Source organism: Dendrobium catenatum, unplaced genomic scaffold (genome assembly GCF_001605985.2).
Source record: "Dendrobium catenatum unplaced genomic scaffold, ASM160598v2 fragScaff_scaffold_1449, whole genome shotgun sequence".
Taxonomy (NCBI): Eukaryota; Viridiplantae; Streptophyta; class Magnoliopsida; order Asparagales; family Orchidaceae; genus Dendrobium; species Dendrobium catenatum.
This window is the reverse complement of record NW_021319911.1, coordinates 1,915,852-1,930,022: the sequence shown is the minus strand read 5'-3', so window position 1 is coordinate 1,930,022 and position 14,171 is coordinate 1,915,852. Positions and strand designations below refer to the sequence as shown.

At 42.1% G+C, this 14,171-nt stretch overlaps 1 long non-coding RNA gene across 1 annotated transcript; it reads right to left on the bottom strand.

Moving 5' to 3' along the window:
* Nucleotides 1-952: 952 nt before the first annotated feature.
* LOC114580978 lies at nucleotides 953-12,676 on the bottom strand. The gene is made up of 2 exons (XR_003702777.1): nucleotides 6,764-12,676; nucleotides 953-1,277 (listed from the first exon to the last, which is right to left on the bottom strand). It is a non-coding gene; the product is annotated as an uncharacterized LOC114580978 (long non-coding RNA).
* Nucleotides 12,677-14,171: the final 1,495 nt, after the last annotated feature.

Here is a 14,171-nt window from a genome sequence, read left to right as displayed (position 1 = left end):
ACACCAGATCGTACAGTATGATACATATCGTACAGTACGATGAACAAGAAAGTTAAAATTTTTATAATCATTTTGTGCTCCGTCTATGTGTGTGCATGATCAACAAATTAACATACATAATTACAAGACTTGACTCAATAAATGAAAATTACAGACTCATTTAATACGATCAATTCTATGCAATCTTGAGCCTTGAATCTTCAAAGAACAGTGCATGATGTACCTAAAATATTATTCAACATAGAAAGAAATATGCACTGCAAATACTAGGAGAAATAAAAGATTAATAAATATTATTTGTTATCATCAAAACCATAAACTCGAAAGCCCGTGTTGCAACAGTAGTTATCTTTAATCTTTTATACAGTATGAAGTACACACTTTTAACGAAGCACGTTATGTAAGATAATATGCATATATTATGATGTAATTAATTATCATATTTAATAAAAATATTTTTAAATGTTAAAAGAATTTAATAAACTAAAATATATTGTTTAAATTTTAATTTAAACAAAAATATTTTTTTTTTTTTATGAAGCCAGTTGATTCTTTCTGGCCATTCCGATTCTCACCAGTTGAACCACCGATTTTTACCGATTGAACCGGCCGGTCCGTTCCCGATTTTTAAAATTAAAGATTATTATAGGCTTCAAGAGAATAGGATGTCAGGTATTAGGGTTTAAATCGAAAAAGTGGCGTTCCTTGGGCAAAGAACAGGTCCCCTACGCATTCACCTTCATAGATTTTATGATCAACTGAACCTCTTTCTCTTCTAACATATAATTCATAATTCTTTAACCTATAGTGCATCATCCTTAGCTGGCTCCTTTTACATAAGCCTTAATCTGGCTCCATTTAAAACTCTGTACAGGTTAACATCATAATTTTCTTTTCAATATATTCAATTGACAATAAAATAATTTAATAGTTTTTTTATGCATCCACTTGCTTTAAATTTGAATCATTCATTTAAAAATTACAATATCAAAATCTAAATATATATAAAAAAAAAAAATCATGTATAATGTACACAAAGGCATGGGTTGATATCACTCATCCTGAAGCCAATTCTGAATTACATAAAATAAGAAGGCCAGACAGAAAGATACTGAGCCTAGAATGACAGATATCCTAACCCAGATGGATGAGACAAATGCTTTTAGAACAAATGAATGCCACATCCAGAACCATACGAGACTGAAAGCAGATCCTACAGAAGCACCAACAATAACTTGGCTCAACGTGTGAAATCGCTGAGAAACTCTCATCCATGACTGCAAAATAAAGAAGGCACAAAATATCATCAAAATAAAGTTCTGCATTGCAATCATTCATAAACCAAGGTTAATCTTGATAGCATAATGTGTGCAAATTTATGAGGTGGAAAAAAGTTTTCAAACCATATTTCTATTGGAATTGTGCATAGTTGCCTTCTTTGCCTAATCTATGCATGCTCTGATTGAATCTCAAAAATTTATATAAAATTATTAATATTCAACAAAAATGGTCACTATTGAAGCAATTGCTCTCTATTTGTTCTATCGGTGGTGTGGACTTCTTTAGGTTGATGCTGCATAGACCAGTGAGATCATTCTTGTTGTCTATGGCAGCCACTTGGTGTGAGAACCGTGAAACCTGCAAAAGAAACAAGGGAAACAAGAAAACAGAGAGGAGAAGAATAGTTCAAGAGGAAGAAGAAGGGAAATTTCGGGGTTTAGGAGAAGTATCAGTATTTGAGTATATTAGTTTTTCTCTCCAAAACATCCTTCTACAGTGACGTTTATACTAGCAAATGAAAAAGAGCTGAGCTGGCAGGCCACTAGCTGGCGCCTGGCTGAAAAGCTGAAAAGTGCAGGAAAAGTGGAAAAAAAGTCAAACTACGGTAGTGGCGTTCGTAGGTTGTTACTGGCTCATGATAGCCGTCTGATATGCCACATCAGGTCTCCCCGGCTGCCGGAGATTCCTCGCCTGAGGATTGAATTTGGACCTCCGCCGTATCCAAAGCCTTATATGGAAAAATGTCTGAAACGTTGAAAGTTGAAGGCGTGAGATATGTGGGTGGAAGATCAACAACATAGGCATTGTTGTTGATTCGTCGAAGTATCGGGACTGGTCCAATCTTTTTCGGGCTGAGCTTGGAGTACGTTCCAGGAGGGAACCTTTCTTTTCTGAGGCGTACCATGACGAGGTCGCCAGGCTGGAAAATTTGCTCCCGCCGATGAAGCTTGCTATTTATACTTCTCATTTGCTGATTCCAGCTTCTCTTTGACATCCCGCAGCAATTTGGTATACACATCAGTCGTGTTAGCAGCGATTTTGCTTTTACATTGTGGTAAGACGGCGACGTCTACCACATGATTCGGGCATTTCGTGTAGACGATGCTGAACGGGCATTGCCCGGTAGATCGGTTGGACATTGCATTGTAGGCAAATTCCGCTTGTCCTAGATAGTCATCCCACTGTTTGGGATGTTCATAGGCAAGACATCGCAACATATTTCCCAATGTGCGATTCACGACCTCAGTCTGCCCATCTGTTTGCGGGTGGTACGCAGAGCTTAATTTGATCTCGGTTCGCAGCCGCTTCCAGAGTTCTCGCCAGAAATGGCTCACAAACTTGACGTCGCGATCGGAGGTAATGCTGCGGGGAAGACCATGTAGCCGGACGATTTCTTTAAAGAATAGGATGGCGACGTTGAGAGCATCAAACGTCTTCTTACATGCCAAGAAGTGTGCCATTTTCGAGAAACGGTCGACGACGACCATGATTGAATCGGCACCATGTTTCGTTCGTGGCAAACCCAATACGAAATCCATGCTTAGATCTTCCCAGATCGAGTTCGGCACTGGTAATGGCGTGTAAAATCCCGTATTCTGAGCATTTCCCTTATAGATTTGGCAGATTGGACACCGCTCGACGAATCGAGTGACATCCATGTTCAGATGTGGCCAATAGAAACGGCTTTGTAGCTGCTCCAACGTTTTAGCTTTACCCAGGTGAGCTGCCAATCCTCCACTGTGCAGCTCCTTGATTAAGTGTTCACGCCACGACGAAGAAGGTATGCAGAGGACATTACCTTTGAACAAAAAGTTGTGCCGAATGGAGTAGTCATGAAAAGGTGTTGGTGGGGAAGCAGACAACTTACTCCATGGTTCAGAGAAGTCGATATCAGTCGAATAGAGTTCCTGTAATGCCTCTAGTCCTGGAGCGTCAACCTGCAGTTTGGTGATGAGCAACGTGCGGCGACTAAGAGCGTCTGCAACTCGATTTTTGGCCCCCGATTTGTGCTTTAACACAAAACTGAATCGTTGTAAGAAGGTTAACCACCGCGCGTGCATCTTGTTCATAGTCTTCTGACTGTTAATGAACTGGAGTGCGTGATTGTCGCTGCTCAAAAGAAAGTCCTGATGTAAGAGATAGTGTTCCCACTGTTTCAATGCACGAACAACAGCGTACAATTCTTGTTCGTAAGCGGACCAATTTTGGCGTGCGGGGCTTAATTTCTCACTGAAGAACTCTATAGGTCGCTCTTCTTGTGAAAGGACTGCACCGACCCCTATGGCAGAGGCGTCTGTATCAACATGGAACGGCTTGTTAAAATCGGGAATGGCTAGTACCGGGGCAGACGTCAAAGCTGCTTTGAGGGTGTTGAAGATGTTTTCTTGGTCGTGAGTCCACCGCAAAGTTCTGTCTTTAAGGCAATTTGTAATCGGCGCGGCAATGATGCTGAACCCCTTTATGAAGCGTCGATAGAAGTTGGCTAGGCCGATGAAGCTGCGAACTTCTGTAATCGTTTGGGGTGTTGGCCACTCGGTAATGGCCAAGACCTTCTGCGGATCCATTAGCACGCCCTTATTGGAGACAATGAATCCGAGAAAATGGACTTTCCCTGTGGCAAATTCGCATTTAGGAAAGTTAATATAGAGTTGATGTTCCTTTAAAATTTTAAAAATACTAGAGAGATGTATGCGGTGGTCGTCCAGCGACTTGCTATAAACAAGTATGTCGTCGAAGTAGACGACGCAGTATTTTCCGAGGGAGGGTTTTAGGATCTCGTTCATGAGCCTCATGAACGTTGCAGGGGCATTGCATAGCCCAAATGGCATAACCCGCCATTCAAACAAGCCGTCCCTGGTTTTGAATGCTGTTTTCCACTCGTCGCCGGGCCTTATTCGTATCTGATGGTACCCGCTCCGGAGGTCAAGTTTGGAGAACAGCACGGCACCAGCCAGTTTATCGAGCATGTCTTCTATGCGAGGCACGGGAAAACGGTATTTGACCGTTATTTTGTTGATGGCTCGACTGTCGACGCACATCCGCCAGCTGCCATCTTTCTTCGGTACGAGTAGGGCGGGGACGGCGCACGGACTCAGGCTGGGCTGGATGAGTTGTTTTTGGAGCAACTCATCAATGATGTTTTGCAAGGCAGTGTGTTCCCGCGGACTCATTTTATAGTGAGGTAGATTGGGCAAATTAGCCCCCGGATGGAGGTCGATCTGATGCTGAAGTGTCCTCAGTGGGGGCAATTCGTTGGGTAATTCCGCTTGCCACACCTCCCAGTATTGATTCAGGATGTCACTAACGGCTGCGGGTAGTTCTGGCCGCAGATCATCTGAGTGTGCTGAAACAGCTACGAGTGCCCACATTAGGGAGGATTCTTTCCAGGACTCAATAAGAGTCTGCCCCGAGACAATGTACATTGCCGAATTTTCAGGATTACCCTTCTCGCTGTTGCCGGCCGCAAGTGGAAGTAGCCTAATCTTGCGTTGCTTCCATTCAAAAGAATAGGTGTTCGCGCGCCCATCATAGACAGCCCCTACGTCAAATTGCCATGGTCTCCCAAGGATTAAGTGGCAGATGTCCATGTCCAGCACATCGCAGAGGACCTCGCACACATAATTCTTTCCAATGGAGAATGTCACACGGCACATTTCAGTTACAGCAATTTCTACTCCCTTTTTCACCCAGCTGATTTTGTACGGACTTGGGTTGTGTGTCGTCTTAAGATGTAATTTCTGCACCACCGACCGCGAGATGACAATCTCTGTGCAGCCATTGTCTATCAGAACGTCGCACACCTGCCCACTGATTGTGCAACGGGTACGAAATATGGAGTTACGCTGCGAGTTATTGGATTGGCGGGGTGCTATCAAGAGATTTTGAAGCACACACACTACGGGTTCGCCTTCATCCGCCTGGAGGTCTTCAAATTCCTGTGCATTGATGTTCTCAGCACTATGATGGTCATCCTTAGCTTCCCCTTCAAGTAATTGAATTTGCTGTTGATTGGGGCAATCATTGGACTTATGTCCAGGTTGAAAGCAGCGGTAGCATTTGAGAGTGGCGGGCTTCACATACGGATTAACATCCTTAGCAGGAAATCTAGGCCGTGTAGCCAATGGAGGTTTTGGTTAAGCACCCAGTATTCCAGCGCCGCTCGGTGAAGGCGCTGTTTGTTTAATTCCGCTTACATGGTGTGGTATATTTCCCTCATTGCTCTGCTCGGGATTGTATCGGCGGGTACTACTGCTCTTGATATGCCGGTTGATCTGCATCTCTGCCTTCAAAGCGTAGTTCACGGCTTGAGACAAAGTCCACACGGAATTCATTTCCAGTTTATCCTGGATAGATTCTCGGAGACCCCCTATGTATCGAGCGACTAATTGAACTTCAGATTCACTCAGGTTATTCCGAGCGCTTAGCCTGTAAAACTCTTCAGTGTACTCGCTCACAGACCGATTGTTCTGTGCGCAATGCTGATATTGAAGATAAAGCATTTGCTCAAAGTCAGTGGGCAAGAAGTGTCCCCGTAACAACCTCTTCATGCGGTACCAGCTGGTGACATTCCCTTTGCCTTCCCTCCGGCGAGCTTGTAGCAGTTGCATCCACCAGGCTCCGGCTCCACCTTTCAATCGACAAGCCACATATTTGACCTGCTTCTCGGGTGCGATCTCCATGTAATCAAAGAAAGCTTCAACAGACCGCTCCCAATCCAGGTAGTCTTCAATGTGCAGGCGCCCGTCGAAGAACGGTATATCCAGCTTTATACGAAATTCTCCCTGTTGGCGCGGTGGGATTAAATGCCTGCGGGGTTGTTCGTAATAGTTAGCCCTGTCCTCATCCGCTGATTCGGATGCTTCGAAAGGTTGCTGCCATTCTGTGTCATCATCTGAGTCTGAAAAGACTGGGTTGGCGGTGCGGGCTCGACGACCGTGAAACGGCCGCTGTGTCGGTGTGGTTGCCCGCGGGACTGGTCTACCCGCCGCCTGTAAAGTGCGATTCGTCCTAAGGGATCGAATCTCTGTTTTTATCTCCGCAAAGAATCGGAAAAATTCCGTGGTGAGCGTCTCCAACTGGCGAGCAATGTTTGCTTGGGTCACCCACATTGCTTCCAAGCTATGATCCTCCTCGACCGCCGGACGTTTACTTCCCTCCGCCATCGCGCTCGGAACCGAGCTCTGATACCAAATGGTGTGAGAACCGTGAAACCTGCAAAAGAAACAAGGGAAACAAGAAAACAGAGAGGAGAAGAATAGTTCAAGAGGAAGAAGAAGGGAAATTTCGGGGTTTAGGAGAAGTATCAGTATTTGAGTATATTAGTTTTTCTCCCCAATACATCCTTCTACAGTGACGTTTATACTAGCAAATGAAAAAGAGCTGAGCTGGCAGGCCACTAGCTGGCGCCTGGCTGAAAAGCTGAAAAGTGCAGGAAAAGTGAAAAAAACGTCAAACTACGGTAGTGGCGTTCGTAGGTTGTTACTGGCTCATGATAGCCGTCTGATATTCCACATCACCACTTATGTAAATAATCTAGGACGGTCTGATTGTTCTCTCTATTGTATGGGTCAGAATTTCCATTTGCGTGCAATTCGACCTGTTTAAAAAGAAAAATGGGTGATTGCATATTCTAAAAGAAAGGTTGAAAAAATAATGAAATCACACCATCATCAAACTTAATCACATTAATTTGAGATCAACCGCATGAATCATTATTTTCTATTCATTCCGACCAATTGATGTATAAGATTTTGAACTTATTCTTCACAAATCATTGTGAACTTTGTTAGACCGGTCTAGCCGGCCCACGCAGGACCGGCTCAGGTGCGAATGAGGCGAGCGCTCTCCGCCTCCTGCTACAGCCGCACGGATCGCAAGCTTTCGGGAGCCAAATAGGAAAGAATTTTGGGGGATTCAAGAGGAAATTTGAATGTAGGGACAATTTAGGGATTTCCTTTTGATTTGTATGCATTAAATACTTTGTTTTCCTACGATTGGGGCATCTTGAATTTGGTTGAGATTTGAGATATCTTAGATTTAGGTTTTCTTTAAGTTCTAATGACGTATAGAGATTTGGGAGAAATCAATTGTATCTTGTTTGTTTTTCTTTCATTAGTTGATTTCGTGCAATAAAATCTACTATTTTTCTTGGATTTCATTGGATTTTGGAAGAATTTCTCGCTATTTTACGAAGATTGATAGGAAATACCCGAGATCTACAAGTGTTTCATATCAAATTGGTATCAGAGCAAGTCTTGGGACCGTTTGTTGGCTGATTTTGGCAAATTTCAGCGACTGATTTTTGGTCGGGAAGGGATGAAGTTGCTATTTTTGTAATCCAAAACCGGAATTTTTGGATTTACAAAAGTTCGGATCGAGATGGCGGCCAAGAAAGTTGATGCGCTAGAAGAAAGGCTTGAAGGAGAGATGAACCAAATAAAGACAACGGTGGAGGAAAGGATTTCCTCCATGGAAGAACAAGTAGCTGATCTCCGAGACATGATGAAGAAAATGTTGGAAATCTACAACCAAATGGCGGATTCCATGGAAAAAGGGGAGGAAGAAAAAAACATGAATTCTGAAATTCGTAGGGAGGAAGATGAGGTGGAAATAGTGGATGGAGAAAGAAGGAAACCCTATATGGAGCCTTTCTAGAGGGAGGATAGATGAGGTAGGTATGGGGAAAGGCATATATGGAGGGACGGAGCAAAGGGGTGCTGATTGAGAATGCCGGGAGGGACATTATGGTTGTCGAGGTGCTGATTTTGAAGGAAGAAGAGGGGAATTCGAAGGGGGTTTGGGCTATGGCGGGGCAAGGGAAGACCGGGAGACGTGGGGTTGGCCGAGCACTTGAGAGAGAGGAAGCTATGGAGGAATATGGGGGAATGGTGGAGATCGAAAGGTGAGGAATTTGAAGATGCCTATCTTCGAGGGGGAGAATGCGTATGGGTGGATCTACAAGGTGGAGAGATACTTTGTCGTTAATGGGCTAACGGAGGAGGAGAAGCTGACAGCAGCATGCATATGTTTGGAGGGGAATGCACTGTCATGGTACCAATGGAGAGACCAGAGGAGACCTACTAGGGACTGGAGGGAATTCATGGACTGCATAATAGAACGTTTCCAAGCTGACCGGAAAGGAGATTTCTATGAGCGGTTCTTTGCTTTGGCATAAGAGGGATCATTTGCAGACTACCGGGAGCAGTTTGAGCACCTAGCCAGTAGGGTGGATAGATTATCAGATACGGTATTGGAGGGAAACTTCATGAAGGGGTTGAAGGCAGAGATCCGAGCAGCAGTGAAGGTTCTGATGCCTCATGAATTGGGGGAGGCCATGAAGTTGGCCCATCTGGTGGAAAATCAGAAGAATCTAGAGAAGGGAGCCAGGAGCAACAGCTCAGGAGGATCTTACAGGACGACGACCACTCTTCTAGCACCCAATGGGCCTGCATCAGGCAACATTAATGAGACCACTAAGGAGAAGCCAGTAGGAGGAGAGAGTGGGTAAAATTTCAAGAGTCTAACAGAGAAGGAGATGCAGGAGAGGAGGGAAAAGCGGTTGAATTTTAGGTCAGAGGACAAGTATATGCGAGGACATCGGTGCAAGGACCGAACTCTTCAGGTTCTGACTATTTGTGATGACGAGGAAAATGAGGGAGGTGAGGGGGAGTTAGAGGAAGAGATGGAGGAGAAGTTGCATTTGGATCTAGCTGAGGTCTCTCTAAATTTAGTAGTATGATTCACTTCAAATCATACGATGAAGGTGAAGGGGGAAATAACAGGCATGGAGGTGGTTGTTTTGATTGGGCCTACCCATAATTTCATTTTCACTCAGGTCGTCAACCAATTGAGAGTGAAATTGGTGGACACCGGTTATTATGGGGTGATGATGGGTACAGGGAAGGTGGAGAAAGGCCAGGAGATCTGTAGAGAAGTGGTGTTGACCATCCAGGGGATTCAGGTAAGGGAGGATTTTCTCCCACTAGAGTTAGGAAGTACCGATGTCATCCTGGGAATGAAATGGTTGCAAACCTTGGAGAAAACCAAGGACAATTGTAGAGCACTCACAATGGAATTAATGGTAGATGGGAGGGGTTATAAGGGGAGATGCCGGGTTATCGAAAGTCATGACATCACTTAAGAACATGGTTAGGGACATACAAGAGGTGGGAGAAGATTATCTGGTGGGACTACACAGATTGAATGTGATCATATTGGAGGAGGGAGGGAAAGTTTCTCTTTCAGTACAACCCTTGATTCAGTAATTTGATAAGGTTTTTCAGCCACCTCAAGGATGGCCACCCCCACGGGAACACGAGCATATTCCCACCTTGAGGACAAGGTGGATATTTGAGAGGGGAGTATTGTTAGACCGGTCCATTGAACCGGTCCAGCCGGTCCACGCAAGATCGGCCCAGGCGCAAACGAGGAGAGCGCTCTCCACCTCCTGCTACAGCCGCACGGGTCGCAAGCTTTCAGGAACCAAATAGGAAAGAATTTTGGGGGATTAAAGAGGGAAATTTAAATGTAGGGACTGTTTAGGGATTTTCTTTTGATTTGTATGCATTAAATACTTTGTTTTCCTAGGGTTAGGGCATCTTGAATTGGCCTGAAATTGAAATTAGATCTATCCCAAGGTGGCTTTTTGGCACTAGAGAGAGAAATTTCTGAGTACAAATTTTTTCAATTTTTTTCAATCCCGTTTTTTCCGCCTTGGATTCGAGAAGGTGGTGGGACATGGTGGTGGATGGCCGCCGGCCATCACCGCCTTTGATTGGAAATGTAACCGATGAAGACGGAATGGGCTTGAAGAAGATAACGAAGCAAGAGCAGCAGTTGTCAAAAATTGTTCGTAAAGCAGAAGACGATCGCAGACGAAGATTAAAGGGTGAACTTGTCTTATTCGAAAATGGTGGTTTCCATTTTGAGAAGACAAGGTACATTGAAGGAAAAGGTAAAAGTGTTGTTTTAAATTCTGGATGAAAGACTCCACTTTTTTTGAAACCTAAAGGCTTTTCTCCATTCGATCATGAGGCTTCATCTTCTGGTATGAAAATATTTGTAAACAGATTTGGGAATTCAAATGCAATCCCTATTTATGACAGCGAGATAAATGTGAATTCTTTGAATTCAGTTGACAAAAATTTACATAATAATATTATGAAGAGGAATGATCAATTGGATAATAAAGCGGATAGCAGTGAAGGAATAGCTGAACCGAGGATGGAAGATTTATCTGAAAAAACTGAGATTAAGAACAAGATGAGTAATCCATGGAGTAATAAATCTTATATCAAGTTGAATTTCAAAAGAGAGGAGGTGGTACTTTCTAAAGATGGAAAAGTTGTTAAGTTAGATGAAGCCACTGAAGTTTTGAATGCTAAAAGATTAGAGTATTCATTGGTTGCTAAGATTTTTGGGAAGGAAATTTTGCCACATTTAGTGGCTTGGGAGTTGAGAAGACAATGGGCTTATTATGGTCAATTTCATTTAACAACCTTAGGAATGGGTTGGTATTTGTGCTCATTCAAAACACTAGAAGCTATGGAAGGAGTTTTATCAGGTGGGCCTTGGTTTGTAAATGATCACATTATGGGTATGGAAAGGTGGTCAATGGAGTTTTCTCCGAGCTCTACGAAAGGATTAACCTCTCCGATATGGATTAGAATGCCACAATTGCCTCTACATTGTTAGGATGAGAAAAATGTTGCTATGATTGCTTCGATGGTAGGTGATCCTTTAATGTTGGATGGGAAAATGTTTCATTGGGGAAGAAGGGAGTTTGCTAGAGTTTGTGTTCGTATGGAACTAGACAAACCTCTTCCCTTGGGTGTTTGGGTGTAAGGATTGGGAGGGAGATTCTTTCAAAAAGTAGAGTATGAAAGAATCTCTTCGTTTTGTTATGATTGTGGTACAATTGGTCATGAAATAATCAATTGTGAAAAGGCAAATGCAGTAGAGAAGAATAGTGTGAATGCTTCTTTCATTCAAGGCAAAGGAAATCTTAAGAAGGCTCAAGAGAAGGAGATGATAGATAATTATGGACCTTGGGTCCATGTTAATTCCAAATGGAATAAAAGGTTTAACAAAGATGCATCCAAGGTGAGACAACTTCAGATGAAAGTTGGTTTGAAACATCAAAGCAAAGATAATTCTTTCCAAGCTACAGGACAACTGATGAATAAGGATAAAAAAATTTGATGGGCACAAGCACAAATTTGCTAACCAGCAGGTATGCTTCAATCCAGAAGTTATATTGGAGAAGGAAATATCGGGTTCAGGAAAAAAACCTCAAATTTCAGCTGAATTGAAAATTCTGGAAGAAAGTTTGGATCCGGGTGAAATAATAACTGGGAACAAATTCAATTTGTTGTCCCAGGTCTTTGCTGAAGAAATGGGTAGAATAAATGGTGAAGATTGTGGAATGCCAGACATAGAAAGTATAGTAGTTCCAGAAAATTTTTTGCTCGGTGACAGAAAAGCAGATTTTAGAATCGGGATTGTCTGAACCGGAACAGCTTGAAGAGGGGAAATTATATCAGAATAATGAGCATGCTGGTATGGTAGAAGGTGTTCAAACTTGTTATACAAGGTTAAAACAAAATGTTGTAGACAAATGGGAGGCTCTTGAGTCAATGAATGCTGTATATGGAAATTCTGCTATGGAGGAACCTTGTATAGCTGAAAGTTTGAAATGTAGAGAACATAAGAAAGAGATAGAAATTCTGGAAGGAATACAATCGTCTGTTACTCCTTTGACTAAGAGAAACAAAGTAAAGAGTAAAGAAGAACTATTAGAGGAGGGGAAATTTTTTATTCCTTCCAAGAAAGGGAGTATGAAGAATAGTTTCAAAAAAAATAGTAATATGTTTGGTCCAATCAAAGGGAGTCTAAGAGGTAAGAAGATGAGTATTGATGATAGTGTTAGACACACTTCATCATGTGTTTCAAGAAATGCTCATTGAATTGTTTAAAAGAATCCATGGTTGGATAGTGGACTGGATAAAGAGGTTGAAGATTGTGAAAAATAGAATGGATGAAGAAGTGAAGATTCAAGGTTTCTTCGTAGTGGATGTTTATGGGATGCAATTACTTTTTTATTCGGTAATTAGTTTTCTTGTTTTCTATAGTTTTATTTTAAGCAATAGTTGGAATTTGGAAAAGGGATTTAGATTAATGGAATCTAGGTATCACTCTATTTTTTATTTTTTACCTAATTGGGAATTCTGAGATACTTATCAACCTTTATGGGTTGTTTAATCTTTGGTATCCCCTCCACCCCAATTGGTTTAAAATGACTAGTAGAGGATCCTACTTTCATTATGAATTTTCCTATTTTCTAAATTTCTTCTATATGCTTAAAATAATTCAAATAATGGCTTCCTTTCTTTTTCAAAGGAATGCCTAAGCCTTTTAGTTTGTAATAGTTTTTTTTATATAATTCCATGCTATATGCATCTTTCAAAAAAAAATAAAAAAAATTGGCCTGAAATTTGAGATATCTTAGATTTAGCTTTTCTTTGGGCTCTACCGGTGTCTAGAGATTTGGGAGAGCTCAATCCTCTCGAATTGAGGATCAATTGTATCTTGTTTGTTTTTCTTCCCTTAGTTGATTTCGTGCATTAAAATCTACTATTTTTCTTGGATTTCATTGGATTTTGTAAGAATTTCTCACTGTTTTACGAAGATTGATAGGAAATACTCGAGATCTATGTTGACCTTTGTATAAAATCCAGAAGAAACAAAAAAAAAGATCCCGTAAATAATACCGGTAAAACCATCGTATCCACGAATCCATCTGAAATCGGCGCCGTTCGCATCACTTCTCCGCAAATCCGGCGCAAATCCTGCGAACCGCTTCGATCGCCTCCCATTCGCGGCTATAAAACGAAGCCGATCACCCAGCTTCTTCGGACACACGCGACTTCACCCCTCTCCCGATACCTCTCTTCCACACTCGCCTCCTTCGAGCTCGCCTCAATCCCGAACTCCCTTCCTCCTCCCGATCCCGTCAAAGCCGTAGAAGCTCTACCCGATACCTCTTGCCGCTGCTCTCCGACCCAGTCCAGGAACTCGACCGAAACTCTCTCCCACGACACTCTCTGCCTCTATCCGACCTCCTCCCTCCTTTCCCGTCACTGTGCCGACGCCTCTGACCGAACCTTCCCATCGCCTCCACCTCAACATCCTTGCTTCTCCGACTTCCTCTAGCCGAGAGAGAGAGAGAGAGAGAGAGAGAGGAGAACCTCATACCTAACCGACTGCCCTAGCCTCTTCCTCCCCGGCTTTGCTCCTTCGAAGACCCCTGCCTCTCGGTTCGGCAGTCACGACATTTTGATCAGAAGCATCAACAGGAGCCCGCTAGCTGGAAAGGTAATTTTCTCCCTTATGCACGCTCGGCCAAATCCCGTAGACCTGCTGAACAGCAGAAGGAAAGGGAGAGATAATTTATGTAATTTTGATTAAAATTAATTTTGATTAATTTTAATCAAAATTAATAATAATCATTAATTAATTTTAGTTAGTCTTAATAAAATTTTTTTTAATTGATTATAATTAATTTTAATTAACTGAAACTATTAAATTATTTATAATTATTGAAATTAATTATAGTTAATTTTAAGAAATTAATTATAATGAATTTTAATTAATTATAAATAATTTTAATTAAAGTTAATATTCATTAATTATGATTAATTAGTATTTTTTTATCAAAGATTAATTAACATTAATTATTTATAATTAATTAAAGTTGTTTATAATTAATTATCTTAATTAATTATAATAACTTTTTACAAAAAAATTCCCCCCCACTCTCTTTCCTCGATGTTCGCGTCGGACCGGAAAACCGCCTATACACGCCTTTATTGCGCGTGGTGGGATGGGACCCG